Below are 23,415 nucleotides of genomic sequence, written 5' to 3' on the forward strand. Positions count from 1 at the left end.
GAGAGACAGCGAGAGAGGGAATACAAGCAGGGGGAGTGGGAGAGGGAGAAGCAGGCTTCCCTCCAAGGAGGAAGCCCGATATGGGGCTTGATCCTAGGACTCTGGGATCATGACCTGAGCTGAATGCAGACACTTAATGACTGAGCCACCCGGGCACCCCAAGTTATCTGAATTTTATATTTAAAATTGGTTTTCTTGTGAAGAAAATATAGTGGGGGCTTATGTTTTAGGCCACTCTGATGATCTCTGTCTTGCTGCTGGCATATGTAACCATTTACATTTATTGATATATCTTTGGATGGATGAATATCTTTATTATTATTATTCCAAAAAATAATTAAAAAGAGAAAAAAATCTTTGAATTCCAATTTGAGAAGTTTCTACTGACATATCTTCAAACTCACTGATTCTTTCCTTGGCATTATCCAGTTTACAGATCAAAAAGCATTTTTCATTTCTGTTATATTTTTTTATTTCTGTTATTTCCCTTTGATTATTTCTGAGCTATTCCATATTTCTGCTTATATTATCTGTTTGTTCATGCATTTTGTTTACTTTTTTCTTTTGGAACTCTTAACAATTATCTATAGCTATTTAAGTAGTCAGTATGAGAATTCCAGTATCAGTCTCATAAATGAGTATATGGTTCTGGTGCTTGCTTTGTCTGTTCAGGCTCTGAAATTTTTTTCTTTTTGGCTTGCCTTGGAGTTTTTATGAAAACCGAACATTTTGCGTTAGTAACAGAAACTACAGTAAATAGGCCTTTAGTGTGAGAATTTGTTAATCTGGCTAAGAGTCGGGATGCATTTAACACTACCATAGTGCCAGAGGCTTCACTTTCCTCTACTGTCTTTCTTTTTGTGTCCCCTCTTGACTCTGGGTTCTTTTAAGTATTCCTCCTCTGAGGGAGTCTGCGTCTTGTTCTTTTAGCTGTTATCCACTGTTATAATGCCAGAGCCCTACTGACATGGTGGTCAGTTGTGGAAGAATGGAAGCGTTCTATAATCTTATGATTAAATCTTCATTGTTTATTTAGTTGTGTTATGTATTTCACAAGTATTTCTCAAGTGATACAGCTTTTCTCCTCCTTACATAAGAAAGGAAATCTAGAAGGGGCTGGAATGGCAGAAATAGTCTTGAGCTGGGGTCAAGCTCTGGCAAAATCTTTTCCTTAGAGAATAGACTTTTTAAATGGAGAATTATCTAGACTTGTGTCACAATGATTACACTTCCCTTCTTCCTGCTAGAGCCTAGAGGGTATCTTTCCAGGATCTCCATCATGAGAATATAGTAAGTTTACTAAAGGTAAACCAATGAAAGTGTAGCAGACTCACCAAGACTGCAGCCCCTAGAGATTATTTTAAAGCTAGTCCATAATCTGCCTTCAGAAAATTATCAAAATTACCCCTGAAGTGTTCCTACCAGTTTATGCCTCTAAAAGCTTCTGCTCTTTAATAAAAATAGTGACAATAAGAAGTAATAAAAGCAGCAACGGTATTGATTCTAAAGGCACAGTTGCTTTAGATTTACATACATATTAAACAATGTCTTTGCTTGCCATTCATTCTTGCATTTCAGAAACCTTTCTTATTCCTTCTGGGACAATTATTATTTTTTTTCTTAAGGTATATCCTTCTGTAGTAGTGGCTAATTCTCTCATTTATGTGTTTATCTGAAAACAAATCTTAATTATATCATTTCTTTCTTCCTTTCTTTAGAGAGTGTGAATAGGGGGGTGGTGGGAGGGGCAGAGAGAGAGGGAGAGAATCTTAAGCAGGCTCCACACTCAGCGCAGCATCCCACATGGGGCTCAATCTCACAAACCTGAGACTATGACCTGAGCTGAAATCGAGTGTTGGACACTTAACTGACTGAGCCACCCAGGAGCCCCTTAATTATATTTTAATTCTAGGATGATAGTTCTTTGTAGGCCACAATGTCAGATTAACGTATACTTTGCAGCAAAATGTTGAAGTTTTTATTATATTTTCTTTTGGCTTCCCTCAATGCCATTGACAATATTTTTGTCAGCCTAAAGTCATTCCTTTGTAAGGCATCTCCTTCTCCTTTTCTGTTTCTCTTCCTTCTTCCCTTTCAGCTCCTTCTCCTCTTTTTTCATCATTTTCTTCTCTGCTTTTAAATATTTCCCTTTCTTCTTATAAGCTCAGAAATTCTTTATAGAGGACATCTCTTATAGTTTATACAGTATCTAATTGTACTATAGTCAAAGGGCCCCTTTTATTGTTTTGCCTGCAATGTGTCACACTTCTTTTGCAACCCTAGCCTCTACTTGTCCTTTTACTGAAACATTTATGAAATTATTCCCATGTGCCAGCATTCTACATTAAGTTTCCCCACCTAATCCTCTCAGCAATATTATAAAGTTAAGGATTGTTATTGTCTCCATTTTACAGGTGAAAAAAAAAATAATGAGCTGAGACATGCTAAGTAAGGGAAAAGCTTGGACTTTGAGCCCAGATCTGTCTGGTCCCAGAGTCATCTCTCTTAATATCACCATCATATGACCTTTCAACATAAATTCTCAGCCTGGCTTGTCTACTGACTCTTCTTCATTTGAATTTCCCTAATTATTACTAGCTAAATTATGAATTTGACTGATAATAATTGCTTAGTTACTTTCATTTTAACTAGCATATATTTTTTTCTTTCCAAATGTGGTATTGGACTCTCAGGAGAATAAAATGTATTATTTGCCATGCTCCACAGTACCATCTAATACAGTGTTATGAAAAAATTAAGTGTAAATAGTAAATACTGTTTCAGTCATGAAAAAATCCAATTTTGTTTCAAATCTTAAAAGGAACTGGCAATTTTTATTTTCTGAATAAACATGTTGATCAGAATCATATAATAATTGTTTTGAATTAAAATGCATGCATGTATGGGCATCTGGGTGCCTCAGTCAGTTAAGTACTCGACTCTTGATTTCAGCTCAGGTCATGATCTCCGTGTCATGAGTCATGAGTCACGTTGGGGTCCATGCTGAGTGTGGAGCCTGCTTACGATTCTCTCTCTCCCTCTGACCCTCTCACGGTGCCCCACTCAACTCACTCTCTCTAAAAATAAATAAATAAATAAATAATAAAATAAAATAAAATAAAACGCATGTATGTAACTATTAACCAAAAATAAAAAAATGATCTATGTCCACTAAGGAGAGTGCCACAAAAAGAAGAGTGATGTTTGGGTTAATAATGTGTCATTTAAGGGCGCCTGGGTGGCTCAGTCGTTAAGCGTCTGCCTTCGGCTCAGGTCATGATCCCAGGGTCCTGGGACCGAGCCCCACATCGGGCTCCCTGCTTGGCAGGAAGCCTGCTTCTTCCTCTCCCACTCCCCCTGCTTGTGTTCCTGCTCTCGCTGTCTCTCTCTCTGTCAAGTAAATAAGTAAAGTCTTTAAAAAAAAAAAAAAATAACGTGTCATTTAAATGACTAAAAGGATGATTGTCTATTTTGTCCCTTGTTAATATATGTCAATATATCAGGTTATGTTCTACATTTCTGAGATTTTGTTTAACTGAATTGTCAATTTTTAAACACACCTAAGGTTTCCACATTTCTCCATGCACCCTGGATGATAATTTTAAAAGCAGGCACCAGAAATTAGCCCGTGACCAGGACCACAGTCAGTGTGGACAAAAAATGTGTTGTTAGCATTACCGTAATAGGCTGACTTCTTTGACATCAACAACATGCTTTTCTTACCACAATTTGTTCTGCTATATTGTTTCATCATTAAGAGTGCTTGTTTAAAACTCATTTACAAAGCTGATTGCCAAGTATTGTCTAGAACTATTCCAAGACATTTTGATGTGTGAAATTTACACTTGGTTATTGGACTTTTAACTGCTTTTTGCTTGCCAAGCACAGTTAATACTTGAAAACACTATAACCAAGATGGTGAAAGTTCAAGTTCCCAATGGCTGTCTTTACTTGCCTATCCTCCCCATCTACCTTTGATTATAGTTCCAGAAAATATACTGCCTCTCAGTAAATTCTTACATTCTTGGAACCGATTCCAGTAAGGCTAATTATGTGGTGGTCTAATCCCATCTTGCTATGCTCCAAGTTGGCTTTTGATTGTTATTTCAAATAAAATGCTTTTACTGCCTTCCAAATTTGTCCATGTAGTAAAAGTCCCAGAATAGTCTCAATGCCTCTTTTTTTTTTCTGAGATGAATAAATACCGCCTTGGGGAAAGTGTGGTGAGATTTGGGTGGTTATAGATATCATGCAAAAGAGCTTATGATGAGTCTGTGACTGAGAAGCAGCTAGGCATGCATGTGTGATGGCACACCAGCCCTGTGACCAGAGGTGTTGGCAAGAATGGGTGATAGTCTGGCGACAGCGAAGCAGGGATCAGGGCAACGGGGCCAGAGGGCTGCTGGACTGCAGGCTCCCCCGAGTTCTCAACCACTTGTAACCACTGTGACGCAAATGCGCTATCAAACTAAAATCAGGAACACAAAAGAATCGACAGAATGATAGCCAAATATAAGGAGGAGGACACATGAAGGAAGACTGGAAAAGAACAAAGACAATTAAAGGTCAGTGTGGGGAATACATTTTTCGGCCATCATCAGCACTATTAGCTGTGTGTGACAAGATTCCCAAGAATCTAAACAGCCAGCCCCTTACCCGTAGTGAGAATCACTTCATTCGTGTCATTCAGTTATAGATGCTGAGAAAAATATTGATTTGCTCTTACTGGACACAGATTAGGTTGTGGTTTGCCCGCCAGTAATATGTTTAGTGTGAATTCAAAGCTTCAGTGTGATTCGGCTCACTAATGAAATGATCAGTGAGACTGTGCAGGACTGCTGCATCAGGCGAATGTGTTTCTTGTTCGGTGCAGGCAGCTCTCTCCTTTCTTCTCCATGTTCATCTAGCCCGCAGCGACACTCGCTATTCACAAGACAGCTCCTTTGAAAGCATTAGAGACATAAATAATTATATATTGGTTTCGTCCCTCAAAACCAGAAGAATTTACTTAAGTCTTCATATAAGTACTTCTTTATTATTTAAAAAATAATTTTGGCTATTTTCTGGGTTATAGGATTTAGGAATTGATATAAGAGTAAACACACACACACACACACACGCATACATTATAATGCTGAGGGTTTTTTCCCCAAAATGTTTAGGGTAAGAGCAATCTGATGATACTTATTTAATTTAGCCAAATTTAAAGCAAATAGCCATAATATTTGTAGGACGATAAGTATTAGGTCACTTTAGTGTAATGTGTTGACATTTTCCTGCTGCGGATTTGTAAAATTGGTCATTTTTTAAAAAAAAGATAGGATAGACATAATTAGAGTCTCAAAATTAAATAAAAAAATTGTTAATTTTAAAATTCTCTCTTTAAAATTGGCATCCCGTAAATATATTTTCTTGTTAATTTTAATAGATAATTTTAAATGTTTCAGAAAAAATACACTAATAAATTTATAAAAATGATTTCAATAATTTCCTTTTACTTCCACTGTAGTTTACATTTCCAATGAAACTATGTCCAAACTTGTTATACTTTAACTACATTCACACGTTATTTTTAATCCTTTAGATCACCACTGACATTGGAACACTGATTATGTGAAAATTTTAATTATAACAATATATAGTGATTAAAATTCTTCTAAGTATCACTGAGACATCAACAGAATGATAGATGTGCCAAAATAATTTAATAGCCTGTCTTGGATATTTCATTTACACTAGTTAAATAAAATCCACAGCCTTACACATATTTTTCATTTTATTGTTTTGAATGTGCACTAATTGGTGTAGGAGGATGGGACATATATTATTAAATAGTTTGTGGTTTGTTTCATACCTTCTAAATATACAGACATATGGTACATGAGCCTTCCTTTGTACTTTTGCCCCAGACCCTGCAAATGTTGGGGCGGTCTAAGTTTTGACAGCCTCCATATAATACAAATTTTACCTTTGCCAGATGTGTGAAAAGAGCTGTTTCTCCATGGATGTTTTGTTAAGGTGAAAGTCCTAAAAAGACTGTACTTTCTAATTTATTTTGAATAATAAAATATAGAAATCACTTCATACAACGTTCTAAAGTTGTAAGATAAGTGATTTAAAAGTTTTTTTGAAGTTCTTTTTTAAGTATGAGAGATTATTTACAATTTCAGCAAAGATCCTGGATATTGAATTTGGAATTATCTAGTAATAGACCACGAATAAAGCTGATCGCATGAACAATCTTTATTTAACTGATTATTCATTGCTTTTTGGTTGTACATTATGTCTTTTTATGGGGCAGTTCCATGTGATGTATTTTTTCCATCTGAAGAATGAAGACGGAGACCATCCACAGAGGACCATGGTGATGAATCCGTCTCATCAGTCATCTTTTCTCTCTTCCGCCCAGTTGTTCGGCCTTCTTGACTCAAGCTTCATGATTCAAGATGCGAGTCTGTCTAATGCTACAAGGGACACGTGGTGGGGTCCCTGTGTTTCAGTGGATATCTTCGGTAACTGACTCAACTGAAACCCCCCCTCCTTTTGATATTAACTCCATAGCTTTCACTGAAATGTTCTATAGTTAGTTTTATTTTCTTTTTCTAATTTAAGCCCTCAACTTTCCTGCTTTTAAACTGCTTCGATCTTTACTTTCAAAGAAATCATAATCTGTAATCTTTTATCAAGCTTCCACCCCTCCTGGGCCTGGAGTCAGTGCATTAAGGTAAGACATCTTGTCATTAGCTAAAGGACACAGTGACTAGTCTTACTCGGCCTTTAACAAGTTCTCTGTGTGATATCTTTACCTCTCTGGGCCTCTTACACTGGGAAAGTCTATAAAAGTAGTGACTGAATGGGCTTTTATGTCCCTTGAAACACCCACCTTTTCTGATTCATTACTATTCCTTCAGATACTTTGGTATTCATTTGATCAGTTAAAGAATAATGGGTAGATTAGTTATACCATTGAGTAAGTTGATACATATAGGAAAAAAGTAAAAAAAAAAAAAAAAAAAAAAACCACTTTGTTTTCTTCAACTGTCTCTTTCTAATTTCAAGAAATACTACACAGTTTTAGAATTCTATAATAATGTAATGTTCTTTTTTTTTTAAATTTATTTATTTGACAGAGATAGAGAGCACAAGTAGGCAGAGCGGCAGGCAGAGGGAAAGGGAGAAGCAGGCTTCCTGCCGAGCAGGGAGCCCGATGCAGGGCTTGATCCCAGGACCCTGGGATCATGACCTGAGCCGAAGGCAGCCGCCCAACTGACTGAGCCACCCAGGCACCCATCTCTCAGTTTTTGTTTTTTTTTTTTAATTTTTTATTTATTTGCGCGAGAGGGAATGAGATAGAGAGATCATGAGGGTCAGAGGGAGAAGCAGACTCCCTGCTGAGCAGGGAGCCGACGTGGGACTCGATCCTGGGACTCCAGGATCATGACCTGAGCCGAAGGCAGTCGCCTAACCAACTGAGCCACCCAGGCACCCCATAATGTAATGTTCTTTTTAAACTTGTGTGATTGCATAAGCATAGGTATTTTCAATCTGCTTCTTAATCTTCATGAATTAGAAGAGCTCTTGTGTCTAGCTGTCCCTGTATTAGTGGTCCTTGTTCTACTGAGAGGTTAGTTATTCATTCTAATATACTCCCTTTCTATTATTAGAGTTTTATTGATATGTAATCATATATCATACAAGTCACCTATTTAAAGTGTGCAGTTTAATAGTTTTTAAGTATAACCAAAGATAAGCTATATCCATAGTCAATGTGAGACTGAATCATAGTTTTATACAGGGATAGGCTAATGCAACAAGTCAGAAGCGTATCTTCTACTTATAAATGTTTTGTAATGACACTCCTCCCAAGCTCTGCAACACACACACACACACACACACATTTTGTTGAATTGGAGAAGATCGCAAGGATGAGATGGAAGCATAATATTTTGTGTAGCCATGCATTATGTTTGTATCTAAGAAAAGAATGTTGTACTACATCTGCTGTGACATAATAAAATACAGGCCAGATACTGAGTGTGAGGAGAATATACTGAACGATTACAAAATAAAAGAGATTGGTTGGGTGCTAAGATACCGTGGTTTGAGTTGGGATGTTCAAGAGCAACTTTGCACCTCTGTATGTAAACAAGCAAACAAATAAACTACCATTTCCATACAATGTATTTTATTCACTCTCCTCCAAATTCCAAGTCTTATTTTTAGGGACTTTCGTCCTACTCTAAATACTGATCACTATTTTGAGATTTTCAAAAACAGTATTCTTCAAACTAGGGTACATGTATCCCTAGAATATGTGAAAAGGGAATAATGTGGTAAGAAGGGAAGAATAATAAATTTAAGAGATTAATTTTAAGGGGAATCAATTACTAGATTTTTAACATTGACTCCTAAATTTTAACTCCTAAAGTAAATCTTCTTGAGAACTCATCTGTGATCCAAGGATCCCCTTCAAAGTCACTCTTCTCTCACTTTTACACAACAAAGGCATACTGTTCACTAATATTCAGTCTTACCTTGGCATATACTCCTGGGTATTAAAACTTTTGTGGCACCAAAGAGATAATTTCAAATATATATAGGTGATAGTGAAGAGGAAATGAGTAACTAATAAATAGGTAAAAAATCTTTTTTGCAGGTCTGGTGGTTTTCAATTCTTCATTTTAAAGAACATGGAAGGAAGACATAATAAAAATGCTAGCCAATACATCATTAAAAATAATTCTGGTGAAAGATTACTATGTGGCTTTTGCCATAAAACTAGGATGGAACTTAAAGAATTGAGTGACAGTGCACTAGGAAAACTCTGCGCATTTTTATTTCCTTACTATGTGAACACAGTTTCTCAGCACTTACATCTATAAAAGCAAAAAATAGGAATTGAATTTATGTTGTTTAATCTAGCAAAAAATATACTATTCATAATCATATTAACTCATTGCTGAATAAACCAGTACAAATCAACAACAGATGCATTTCCAAAAATACTTTCTATGATTAATAGTTTTTTAAAATGTATAATATTTGCATCATTTTGATCAATTGTGGACTAATAATCATTGTAATGACTTTTCAACACAAAACTTTCTATCACTTAAAGACTTATGGGTCAGAGAATTTAATAATTTTAACTTTAATATGTACATATTTTTCTTAAATAGAAGTATGAGTGATTAGCATAAGACTTTCAAGCATGAAATTATATTACATTGGGATAAAATGCTATGTGGAAACTAGAATGAAAATTATAGCTCATGGGGAAAAAAAAGACAGATATAAGTTTTAAGACTATTGAAGAGATTGTTTATGCAATCTGGATAATGGATAATGTTGAGTGTCAAATCATCATGGTATACAGACTATAGTGGATATATTTATAAGTATAATAAGTATAATAGTTTTTTTAAAGTCATTATCATCTACTAACTTGTCTTTTCAGCTAATTAAACTTTTGTGGAAAACCTATTGATACCAACTTGCAGATAAATGCATTGGGGTATTTTCTTCAATATTCCTTTATTAGTAAAAGAAAAAACATTTTGGAGACTCTACTCTTTAGTTATTGATGAAATCAACACATATCCTTTAGTCCCTTTTTTTTTTTAAAGAAGGGGAGGCACTTCTTTTTTTTTTTTTTTAGATTTTATTTATTTATGTGACACAGAGAGACACAGTGAGAGAGGGGACACAAGCAGGGGGAGTGGGAGAGGGAGAAGCAGGCTTCCTGCCGAGCAGGGAGCCCGATGCGGGGCTCAATCCCAGGACCCTGAGATCATGACCTGAGCCGAAGGCAGTCGCTTAACCGACTGAGCCACCCAAGCGCCCCCCTTTAGTCCCTTTTAAAGATAAGAAGTGAATGAGACTGGGTTAGCTAAACTACCCAGAAAACCTCCAGACATCATGATTTCATGAAATTATTAAATATTTTCTGTAACATAGCCTAAACATCAAATGTTTTATCTTAAATGACATATTTCCTGTTTGGTTTTGGAAATTAACTTCACTGTTGTTCTGGAGTTACTCAGCAAAATTGTACTTTCAAATATGTCTTTGGTGTCCTCACCTCTAATTAATGGTGCTCACTGTCGCCAACCCCTGCCATAATATCTAGGCCATGATTTTTTTGTGAGGCTTCTCTGGTTCTCTAGAACTCCAAATTCATCTTGGCCTTGCTGGGCAGTTATTTATACTTCTATACCCTTTAGTCTACTGAAATCATGTGGGTTTTTACAAAATTATTATTACTTATTTCATCTATTTGCTTTTAAAGAGCTCTTGTTATTTCCCAGAAGCCCGTAGTTTTAATTATCATTTGGTTAACATTGTATAGAAAGGATTATCAGTATTTTCTAACTTGCTTAAGAGTCCTAAAAAGATAATAACAAAAATAATGATAGTAATAATACCAATAGTATCACAAACAACAGTAAGAAATTTACCCAAGGCTACAATGGCAACTAAGTAGCAAGGTAGTTTGATACCAAACCGAAACTCTTAACTGTTATATCAAAGTAGTAGTTGAGGTTATTAGCTCACGTGTAGATTTGTGTAGCTATGTGTAAAATTACACAGATAATTGGCCTTCCAATTTTCTAACTTCTTTAAATCTAAATTTATTAATCCAAGTTTTAAGTGGCTAGGTCATAAAAATAAATATTAGGAATAAATGATCAAATTCCATAGATCCTGGATGGAAAATCACAGAGCTTTGCCTTGCTATAGTCCATTTGTCCTCAAAATGATGCCATTGATTATACTGGGGACCAGTGTGGCTGAGGCTGAATCACCACTCCTAAAAGGTTTAGAGTTCAAATTTTACTGACTGACACTATTTAGAAAGTTGTCTTTATTAATATATTATTGGAAAGGCAGAAAAGTTAAATGTTCATTTCTGTTGGAGAGTTTATTTCCTCTTTGTAAGCCTGCGTTCCAAAATCAGTCTGAAATCAGATTTTGTTGCTAACATTAGTCTTAAATCAAAAAAAAAAAAAAAAAAAAAAGTCATAGTGTGTTTCTTAAAGTTGATTTATGCCAGTCCCAGCCATGTTAAGGGAGAAAAAAGACAATCAAATGTTATAGTTGGAGGACATTAACACCTTTTATGTAAACCACCACTCTGAAATATTTTTTAAAAAATAGTCATGGGAATTGCAAATATTACTTTATGCTCTGAATCAGATATGAAGGAATCAAATGATTTTTGGTAGCTTTTTTCTTTTAATGAGAGAGTGTTTACCAGGTTTTATATACATTGCATATCACTGTAGGTTCTCTTGAGTTATCCTTCATAGAAAATATTATTAAGCATTATTCTGAAACTATCACAATAGAAAAACGATCTGTAGATACGGCAACCACAAAACAATATGAGTTAGAGAAATAATATTCAGGACCATAGTCAGGGAATGAAAACCAGCCTAAATTAGATGAAATTCAAAGAAGAAAGAATGCAGAAGAAGTTGACTTACTCAAAATAAATCCCAGAAATGGGGGAAAAAATTAAAATTACATATTGTGCTAAAATAAGACAAAAAACAATGGACAGATAGTTTTGGAATTGAATGCTTCCTTCCAAGGTTTTAAGACCATGGAGAGAAACATTAATGATCCTGTACAAAATGGAAGACCAGAAAATCACCTTCTGTAAAATTTTCATTGAAATTATTTTTAGACAAATATCATATGATTTCACTCATATGTGGAATTTAAGAAGTAAAACAGATGAACATAGGGGAAGGGAAAGAAAAACAAAATAAGATGAAAACAGAGAAGGAGACAAACCATAAGAGACTCTTAACTCTAGGGAACAAACTGAGGGTTGATAGAGGGAAGAGGGGTGGGGGGAGGGGATAACTGGGTGATGAACATTAAGGAGGGCCCTTGATGTAATGAGCACTGGGTGTATATGCAACTCATGAATCACTAAATTCTACCTCTGAAACTAATAATACACTATATGTTAATTAATTGAATTAAAAAAATTTTTTTAAAAAGAAAATATTTTTAACTGTAGTATGACTTGTTCTTCATTTTAATTTGATATCTTTGTAGAAGGAAATCATTATATACACTGGATTTTATAAATGGGAATTTATGAAGGATTGTGGAGTTGAAGGGAAACTTCAGAGTAAAGTCCAGCCAATATTCATTCATCCATTCATCCAATATTCTTTCATTCACTCAACAAATATATTCTTCAATAACCGGGGACAGAGCCATGAATAAGCAGATGAGCCTTATTTATTCTCATGGGTAGATATAAACAACAAACAAGTAAGTGAATATGTGAAATGGCAACAAAGGCTCTGCATAAAGAAAATAGTGAGGGGAAGTGATCCAGAGAATGGAGATTATCACGTTCATACATAAGATGATGGAGGGAAGGTTTACTGGGAGGATGACTCCTGAGTAAGGCTGAAGATGGTGAGGGGCAACCCCTGTAGGTATCTGGGGCAAGAGTTACTCGGGAACAGCAAATGCAAAAAGCTTAAGATTGTGGTGTGTCTGGTATCAGGGCAAGGGTCGGCAGTATAGAGCATGCCAAAGGCACATTCTAGGTAGGAAAATCATTAAAAGATGTTCCATTTTATGAACTGATGTGGGATTTCAGTCAGGGCCACCCATAGGTTGTATGGAGTCCTAGGCAAATAATTTTTGTGGACCCGTTTTATAAACAATTTGAACTATATTAGATTTTAACGGGCGCATACATGAAGATTTAGAATAATGGGTAGATAAGAGGTACTTATGTTTATAGTTGGCAATGATCCTGGGTGCAGATGAGACAAGGATTGTTATTCAACCTTTTTGTTCCCAGCCCCTAGTACCCAGATCCTTCTATAAGGCACTTTTTGCCATCCTTTTAATTCCATTGTTTGGTTTTATATGCCCTTCTACCTAATCACTAATTCAATCTCTAGCCCGGGGCAAGATTCTGTACAATTGCTTTGCATTCTTTCTAACCAAATAGTGTGTTTGAAACAGAGACATCAGTTAGGAGACTATTGCAATAATCCAGGAAATAGATGATTGTGATCAGCTATGTCAAATACCGCTGATAAATCAAAAATGATGAAGACTGAGAAATGATCATTGAATCATCAGTCTTTCCTGACTGTTCATGTTGGCTAATGACTGAATACCACAACAGATAGGAAATTTCTTGCTAAAGTACTCATTCCATACTTCTACAGCTCTGACTGTTATATTTCTGCTTAAGGTATACAATGTCTAAAAATTAATGTTTAATTCCCTGGTGTCTATGCACTAGTTTAGTTTTTATCTTCCGATAACACCACAAAGAACAGATATGCATGGCAAATCTTCCTCCTTCATTAAACCTGTTAATAAAGGAGAGGTTCAACTGAAAATGTAGCGACTAGTCCAAATAAACCTTAAATTCTTGTCCACTTTCTTAGTCTCCAAAGAAACTAATCCTTCACTGATTTTATTGTTAAGGGCTAGAGACCGAATTGGTGATTTAGGCAACGGGGCAATTAAATAGGCAGTAAAATTAACAGGGTGGTAGAAAGTGACTCCAATAAGGGCCTGAGGACCAGGGGCTGGAAATGAAGGGGACTGTACCAAGCTCCTGCCCCATCCTACAGCCAAGATGATTCCTGACACCGAACCACATATCCAGTTAAGCAAGAGGTACCTACATGCGTTTTGCCTCGGGTCATAGCCAGTCTCAGAATGTGGGTTAATTCAAACTCATAGGTAGAGGTCAAGAGGGACATTTGTCAGGCCATTTCTGACATCAGAAAATAGTTAAGAGAGGCTGTAACTGGATGACCCCCAAGAATAGCAACTGCCAGCCTTCTGACAGTAAAAGTATATTCTACATGCAAAACGTGGCTGTTACGCGGTTCACATGAACTGATGTATGTGACATATTTTACTATATAAATATAAAATAGTATTATGATAGTTAAGGGACCATTTTCTTTTAGAGCTGTCATGTATTTTATGGCATTTTCCAGCCTCACTTGAAATATTTCTGGTAAATGAGGTACAGAACTCAAATTATCAATCGAAGCTGCAGACAGTAGATTTTTCTCTTTCTGTTTTATTTTCTTAAAATTCTGTTAAAGAAATAACTTAAGGCTTTGGTTCAAGTTATAAATAAGAAGCATCCAAGGATAAGACCCATCCATGAGTCAGCATGAGTCAGTAATTCAGTAAGCCTGGGAACTGGAAATGAGTTGGAATGTAAGAACTTTCTAGCACTTAAATGAATAAAGCTTTTGAACGCCTGAAATTTCAAATGTCTGTGGTTGTCTGTTTGAAGATGATTTTGTAATACAAAGTAATTCAGGGAAAGGTCTTTCAGACAAGAGAAAAAGTTGCCACCCTGTCATATTAAACAAAGTACCTTACTTGAGTAACTCAGACATGATGAAATAAGTTAATATCGTGTGAAATCCTGCAGCATCCACTACTAGTGAAAGCTTGGACTGTTTACAGTGAAACTCAAAATAAATCATTTCTGGGACAGATTTAAACAAGTATAATATTATAAAACAAATAGAACTTTCAAAGCTTCAAACATTGTAGTCATATAAAGAGGGGTTTCCACCTATTGAAGGAAGTAGCTACATTTGGTTTTATTAATATCTTCAGATCTGTGGAGGGTGGTGATGATCTAGACATCTAAATAAATTGTTTGTGAATTCCTGTTATAGAAAAGCAAAGAATCAAATAAATAGGCAGATAATGACCCACGACCAACTATTGAGCTAATTAACTTAGAGATGCAAAGAGGGACATTGAGAAGTTGTAAATGATAAATAGTAATGACATTCCAGTGATTAAAACACCCAAGTAACACAGTCACAGGCCAGTCAGAAGGGCGGAACAATTATTCAGAAAGAATACTAGTAGTGCCTTACTGGATTAGTCCAGGTTATGAATAAATTCACCTAGCAAGTTAATGATAAAGGGGAGACTTTGATTTCAACTAAGTTTACGCAGTAAACTTTTATGTACCATAATCTTGTTCATCTTCATATGTTGGAATTTGATCACTACCTCATAAGCTGTTAGAAAAGCATACAAACTGTTTAGGTTGCTGAGAAATAATTATTTTTTTTCAAACAGTAAGTAAATTAACTTGGGTAAGTGTAGATAATAATGGACTTGCAATTATTTCTCAAGGCCCTTGTAATAGTGTGATAGTTAATGTGACTTCAAAAAAAAAAAAAAGAAAGAAACTGGCTCAGTGTGTAGAATATATTGAATCTCAGCTAGAGTATATGCTTTCCTATGACTTCGAGTAATATTCTGTGGTTTGCATTGAATGCTTGGTTTGAGAGATAAGATCAGCATTGCTGGTTTCTTATTTATGGTGCTGTTATTCTAAAAGCAGCAACTTGGAATTACTGATGTGGCAGCTGATATCCTACCCCACTTCTAAATCATAATGTTGGCTGTAAATTGGAGCTTGATGATCCTGGATGTATTCCCAAGCTCCTTCAGACCCACTTGTGTTGTAGGTCAGTGCTAAGTTACCAAAAGCTCCATGATAAACTGTTCATCTGAACAGGGAATTGCTAAGTAAATGCTGCAGAGAAAGAAGTTTAGGAGAGAGAAGGCATCCACTCCCTGCCCCCCGGGCCCCCGTTTTAAACTATTATGTTCAATTTGATTATATAATATTGGATAATACCAAAAGGCTTTTGTTTTTTACATATTATTGCATACTTACAAACTACCCAAGATCTATCCCACTTTCTTTTTTTTCATTCTTCTAGAGTATCTGGAAATATAATGTATACAAAATAGGAAAAACTCTTTTGCAAGGTGAAAAGAATTCTGGAGATTGGTTGCACAGCCGTGTGAATGTACTTACTACTGAAATGTATGCTTAAGAGTGGTTAAGATGATAAATTTATGCTATGTTGTGTGTTTTACTATAATATTTTAAATGCTGAAAAAAATGGACCAAAGACAAGCAAAAAGTGAGGACATGTACTGGGGAAACACTTAAGTCACTTCACTCATGGAAGGTCCACAAGTAACTTAGACTACCTTTAGTCACATAGCTAATCAGTCATCCTTTTTAAAGCACCATAGTAACTTACTTCCTAGAGGTTGGATACATGAGGGTAGAAGATGTTGTCTACTTTGTTCACTGCTATATCCTCATTATCTAGAACAGTGCCTGGCATAGAGTACACAATAAATACAACAAATGGGAGACCACTTTGTTATTTTCTATGTTACATTATCTGTTAAAAGTAAAAAAAAAAAAAAAAAGTCAATTCGTGAGGATAAATATTTTTGTGACTCTCAATTCTAGAAGAAATGTATTTTAAAGCCCTGTTTTCAAGCATCATATTCAGGCCACTTCAAAATATTGTTTCTGCAACCACGTTTTCCATTCCCACGGCAGTATCTCCCAAACTGATGTCCCACACAATGCTTTCTGGAAATTTAGCAGATGTGTTGAGCACAAAAGAATTTTAGATTACAGAAGACTGGGAAGCTCTAGGTTACATCTTCCCACTTTTCTTTACAGTAAGAATACTCATCACTTTTATAAGCCAATGAGCATCGGGAACCCTCAAGAGGGGATTGACAATACACTTAGCTTCCCAAACACTGTTAAGCATAGAGCACTGTGAGTGTGTGTATGTACATAGTACTTATTATATATTTCCTGTAGGAGTGTTCTCCAGCCCAGCATTCCACAGAACAGAGCTGGAAAATGCTGTGCCAGCTACAAATCAGCATGTCGATTCTGTGTCAGTGACATCCTCTGTTAGACGGACCCATATTAAGTTTCTACTCCGTGGGTTAGTGTGGTGCAGATGTCCTTTTGGGTGATCTAATCAGGTTTGAAATATACAAAATCTCAAAAAAATCCATAAATCTCCTTTCAGTACTAATTTAGCTTTCGAACTAAGATATGCTTGGAGGAACCATGTTCTCAGGATGATTCATTTCAAGCACACACATGCTCCAAGCAGATTCTTCCTTCCCGATATTTTTATCATAGCTCTCCAGTCTTCATCTCCAAAGATCAACACGTGGTTCTGATATAAAGCAATCCACCTGAATTTTGTTTCTGCAACAGGAAAGTACTGTTTTTCTGTTCAGGAATCTGGTAGAAAAACATTTTATTTTGGAGTCATGTTTTTGTATTATATTTAAAACCATATATAAATGGGGTGGCTGGGTGGCTCAGTCGTTGGGCGTCTGCCTTCGGCTCAGGTCATGGTCCCAGGGTCCTGGGATCGAGCCCCGCATCAGGCTCCCTGCTCAGTGGGAAGCCTGCTTCTCTCTCTCACACTCCCCCTGCTTGTGTTCCCTCTCTCGTTGTGTCTCTCTTGGTCAAATAAATAAATAAAATCTTTAATAAATAAATAAATAAATAAATAATAATAAAATAAAACCATATATATATTTTTTTTTCCCTAGCTGATGTGTACGCCATAAATTCTGTTTAAACTGATGTTTTATTATAGGGTATTGTTGTTGAAACATACTATTAACATGATTTATATGGAGCAACCCAGGAGCAAATTCTTTTGGTAAGGATATGAATCCTTTCTGCCTTCATTCTAAAGGATATATGTATTTGATTATTTTCATAAAGTAGGATACAACTGCAACCATGAAATTTTGGTTGTGGTGGTGTTGGTAAAAACATTATCAATAATTTGGAATTTCCAAAGAGATTCTATCTATTCCCATTTAATTTTTGTAAATAAGAAAGGTAGATACCATTAGAAACTACAAAATGATACTGAGAATCAAAGTTTAAGTGCTTGCTCAAGTTTCTGTAGTTAATAAGATGAGCCGAGACTTAAACTTAGGTTTACCAAACCCAGTCTTGATTCTTCTTTCATTAGGCTACAGCTACTTGCATTCTTGCTAAAAATATGATGTAATTCAAAGAATTCAGCAAGTGCATTTATATGATGAATTCTTAGAAAAGGAATTGATGGGTCAAAAGATACATGCACAAAAAACTTGATATATATAGTCAAAATCTTTCTAAAGGCTGAGTCAATTACATTTTCACACAGGAGTTTCTGGTTACTCATGTCGTAGACAGCTGTGTATATTATTAAATATTAAACATTTTAATAAATTGTTCTTCCAGTAATTTTGATTTCTTAAGTTGTGAGCTATTTTGAGGGACTTTTAATGTGTTTTTAGACATGTATAGCTCTATTTCTATAAAATACCCTTGCTTTTCTTTTGTTCTTTTTAGAAAAACTGTTAGTTTTCGCCACTGATTCATAGAAACCTGTTGTACTTTAAGAAGATTAGCCTTAATTTATTGGCACATAAATTAGTGTGGAACCAAATTTATCCTTATAATAACACTTTTCTCGGTCATTCTGATATATTTTCTTTAGTGGGTAAGAAGGGGTGGAGTGCTACACTAAGAATTCAACATAACCCGTGGTCTCTTTCATTTGTGATTTGGTCTGTCTGTAGCACCATTTGCTTTATGTCCCACCAGATTTTCTTGTATGTCAAAATATAGACATGCTCATGGGAAAGTGTCACATATGTGAAAGTCATCTGCTATGAATGTCACAGAAGAAAAGAGTTTGAGAAGTATTTATTGGTGCATCATTCCCTTTTTCTAACACCGGCCTGGGGGTGGAGTGAATAGGTGAGGGGGGAAGAGCCCAGATGCATGGAGGTCAGGTGACTCACCAACAGTCATGGGATCAGTGAGTACCAAAGCCAAAGACTACGACTCTCTTAGAAGCCTCACATTTCTATCCCTACTTCCCAACAAATAAATTCTACTGCCCTGGCATTCCATTTCTTTTTCAGATCCAAGCAAGGAAAAACAGCATCCTAGGAAGCTCTGCAACATTCTTGATATGGTTTCCCAAAAAATCCCCTTGACAATTAGCTAATATGAAGCATTCACATGAGTTTATTTGGGAATTGGCCGCCGCTGTGTTTTTGCTGTTATTGCTGCTGCTGAAATAGTTTGAGTCTGAAGTCATTATGGCTGTGGTTACATTTCTTTGGCCAGAGGATATTGTGAAAGCCTATATCACCACAGAAACAGATGAATAGTCCTCCGCTCATACTGGAAAAAAAGCGAATCGGTGACAGCCGCTCCAGCAGCTTCATGGGAGGCCCTGAGCGGTGACTCAGGCTCGTGAGTTGATGTCCCCAAACATGATGACCCATTTCCTCCCCTGCTGGTCCTTGATGTGGCTCACAGGACCCTTGGTCCATTTTGAACAGTCTCTGAAAAGTTACTTTTCTCCCAATTATTTTCTGGATTTCGAATAGTTTTTGTAAAGAAAGGATGGCCTCATTATCCTATCTGGAGAAAGAGACTTCTTTCATGAAGCTTAAGGATGAAAATGGCTAGGTGCTTAAAAAAAATAAAATCTGAGGTTCTGATTCTTGAAATTTTCCTTTACTATTCCAAAATAATAAATGTAATTATAGAAAATTTACAAGATTCAAACAAACAAAACCCAAGGAAATCACCGGCTATGTCAGCCCCGGATATTAATTCTGTTGACTGTGACCAACAGGGAGTTTCTTTTCTATGAATTTTTGTCTTATAGCCTTTTGAAGCTTTGGTTTAATTACAGGTAACCTAAAAGAACACAAGGATAATTATTTTTATATACTCAGATAATAAAATATAATATTTTTATTTGGCAAAACATTCATCTCCATTGTATGGAAAAATCAAATATGCAATGTGGCAGTGTGGCTAAATTCGGGTGATTTTAGAAGACAGGTCTTAGATCTGGTCTCTCAGTTCACTTAGTTGTGAATCTTACAGTGAAAATCACTAAGGTCTTTAAGCTTCTCTTTACCCCATCTCTGAAATGGGATTTGATGACCCCTAAATTTTTTTGAAATCCATACTTTTATGATTCCACTCAAAAGCAAACATAGGGAAATCCTCCAACCCAAGCGCCTGATTCTATAAGCTTGTGGGAGGCCTCATGGACTAGCTAGAGAGTCTTAGTTTACCATCTCAGAAACATGAACAACATCAGACCAAGTGGTTATTTTTAGTTACAGATATATTATGATTTTCAGAGAAACCAAGAAAATGACTCTTTCATTGCAACAATGCTATCTGTTGCATCATTTAATATTTCCTTTTAAAATGTGGTCAACTACCCAGAGGCTTCTGGCATGTATCAAGATGGTATCTTTCCTTTTTTTTTTTTTCTTGTATGCAATGATCTCATTATTTTTATTAAAAAACATGAGTTCTTTATGGAAAATACAAGCAATTCCAAAAAGAGTTTAAAGAAGATGTAAAAATGACTCCAAACACCACCACCATGAAATAACCAGAATCAACATTTGGTGAGCATCACTACAAATATTGTCTGTGCATGGACAAACAGACTAACATGAAGATGTAAAGGAAGTGTAACAAATATATGTAGTACATATATTTCAGCCCTATAGATAGCATTAATTTTATAATACTTTGATAATTCTACATGTACAATTTTAATAACACTTTAAAGTTTAAACGTACTTGAACCTAATGGAAAAAAACAAGGAAATTGCATTTGAAGTGAAGGGAATGCTGAATATCATTCTGATGAATGGTTCTTCAACTCAAAGGATGGGGGAAACAATTATGTAAATATAAAAACGTTATAATCCATTTTTCCTTAATTTCTTTTTTCAATTTTCTGAAAAATTGACTCCCTGATATAAAAGGTAAAGAACTTAGGAATCTTACATCCTCTCTACTCTTCCTTCTCCCATCTCACTTTATTAGTTTTATTATTACTATTGCTTTTCAAGACTTTTAAGATTTCTGTAGACCTAAGCATCCTTACATTTAATATTTGTCATATGTTCAAATAGTCAATAATTATCATCAGTTATTTTCCCAAAGCTTCTCCATTTCTGAGTATGTTATCTTAATTCATCTCTCAATTATTCTGATTTTATCCACAATATAATTGTTCAAGATGGGCTGTGGTATTACATTCCTCAACCTCTCTTATTTAAAATTGTTGAACTCTTGCCATTTTTTGAATTATTATTTTTCTAGATAAAGTTATGGAATAATAGTTTTTCTTCCCTGATTTCTATGGTTAATAGTCACGATTCCATTGTATTGTTAAACTAAATACCATCATGATAGCGGTTTTAAAAGAGAACAGTGCCTGGAAAGCACTGCAAAAGTCCCTTGTAAATAAAAATCTGAGACCAGGCTTCTTTTTAATCTCTTTACAGGTAGATTGCTTAGTTTGTTTAGATGTATGAAGATTTTTTTTATCTTTATATTTTAATACATGATCAGGATGTGCCACAATATTGATTATTCTGCATCAATATTTCTTGGAATATAATGAGTCATTTCAAATTACAGATTAAATTTTCTCTTCATTTTAGGGAATTTTCTTCTTTTATATCTCTGAGTACATTTTTCCACTGTATTTATTTATGTTTCTATATCAGGAATACCAATTTTGCTTCCATTGTTTCAACTCTGCTTCACTTCCATATTGATAAACATCTCACCTTTTAAATTTCCTCGGATTTTTCCTCCTGTCTTTACTGCAAGTATCCTAAATCCTTCCACATAATAATATTTTTAGTCATAAATGTCATTCTTCTTCCTGTCCTTTTTAATTCACTTATTAAATATGCAAGAGTGTAACTCTTGTTAAGATATTTCCATAGCTTATTCTATTATTTTATTACCTTTACTTTGATTTCATTTTTTTTCTGGCTTTATTGAGATAAAGTAAAATTATGCAAGTTTAAAGTACTCAACATGATTATTTGATACATGTATGTATTGTGAAATGATTATCACAATCATGTCAGTTAATACATCTATCACTTCATATAATTTTTGTGTGCATATGGTAAGAATATTTAGGATCTACTCTCTTAGCAATATTCAAACATACAATACAGTATTGTTAACTCTAGTCACCACACTGTATATTATGTCCCCAGAACTTATTCATATTGTAACTAGAAGTCTGGACCCCTTTGATCAACATCTCCCCACTTCTCCCAACGTCTGCCAACCACCATTCTATTCTCTGTTTCTATGAGTTCAGCTTTATTAGATTCCACACAAAAGTGAGATCATATATGTGTTCTATTCTGTCTGATTTATTTCACTTAGCTTAGTGCCCTCAAGTTTCATCCATGCTGAGAGAAATGGAAAGATTTTCCTCTTTTTCATGGTTGAAAAATATTCCTGTGTGTGTGTGTGTGTGTATGTATACATATGTATATGTATGTGTATATATATAAACCTCCATTTATAAACATTTAGGTTACTTCTGTTACTTGGCTATCATGAATAATGCTGCAAGGAACATGGGAGTGCAGCAATTTCTTCAAGATAGTGATTTCATTTTCTTATATGCCTGTGTTTTCTTTTCACTGAATTTCTTTCAGAGGCTTATTCTGAATTCTTTGTCAGACAGTCCATAGATCTTCATTACTTCAGGGTCAGCTATTGAAGTTTGTTTTTTTTTTTTTAAGATTTTTTATTTATTTATTTGAGAGAGAAAGAATGAGACAGAGAGAGCATGAGAGGGGGGAGGGTCAGAGGGAGAAGCAGACTCCCTGCCAAGCAGGGAGCCTGATGTGGGACTCGATCCCAGGACTCCAGGATCATGACCTGAGCCGAAGGCAGTCGCCCAACCAACTGAGCCACCCAGGCACCCTTCAGCTATTGAAGTTTCACTAGTTTCCTTTGGCAGTGCCATATTTGCCTGCTTCTTTGTGGTCCTTGCATTGGTATCTGAGCATTTGAGAAAGGGGTCTTCTTTTCCAGCCTTCTTGAGGGCTTGGGTGGGGCTGCTGATTTGTTCCCCCGCCCTGGTTGGCCACTTGCTGCCTGGCATCTCCAACCAGGATCCCAGCTTTAATGAGGCTGGAGGCTGGGCTCAGCATCCTCTGTCCAGCTGCAGCTCTAGCATGGGCTCTATGGCTGTGAGGGTCTGCTGACTGGGAACCCAAACTGGACAGAACTACTGACCAAACCCCCAGTATTTTCAAACACAAAGATGCAAATGTGAATTCTCAATATTTTGTTGAACGATTCTCTCTTTTTCGAAGTACTTTTAGGAAATTTAGGAACAGGGGCCCCTGGGTGGCACAGTCGGTTAACCGTTTGACTCTTGGTTTCAGCTCAGGTAGTGATCTCAGTGTTGTGAGATCGAGCCCCGTGTCGGGCTCCATGCTGAGCACAGAGTCTGCTTTGGATTCTCTCTTCCTCTCCCTCTACACCTCCTGCTCTTGTTCTCTCTCTTTCTCGAGTAAACAAATCTTAAAGAAGAAAAGAAGAAGAAAATTTAGGAACAGAATTATACTGTAACAGAATCTTGTGTTCTTTTCCTTAACAACCATTTTTCAAGTAGCATTAGGTCCTACCTAGTCCTTCTGGTGAATTTC

At 35.8% G+C, this 23,415-nt stretch overlaps 1 long non-coding RNA gene across 1 annotated transcript in view; it reads right to left on the minus strand.

The window, feature by feature from the left end:
• Positions 1-4,196: 4,196 nt before the first annotated feature.
• The window catches only part of LOC118006554, a 34,916-nt gene continuing 15,697 nt past the window's right edge, over positions 4,197-23,415 (minus strand). The window contains exon 3 of the long non-coding RNA XR_004678112.1: positions 4,197-4,941. This is a non-coding gene — a long non-coding RNA (uncharacterized LOC118006554). The remainder of the gene's footprint in view (positions 4,942-23,415) is intronic.

Source organism: Mirounga leonina, unplaced genomic scaffold (genome assembly GCF_011800145.1).
Source record: "Mirounga leonina isolate KUSES-001 unplaced genomic scaffold, KU_Mleo_1.0 Mir_97, whole genome shotgun sequence".
Lineage (NCBI taxonomy): Eukaryota > Metazoa > Chordata > Mammalia > Carnivora > Phocidae > Mirounga > Mirounga leonina.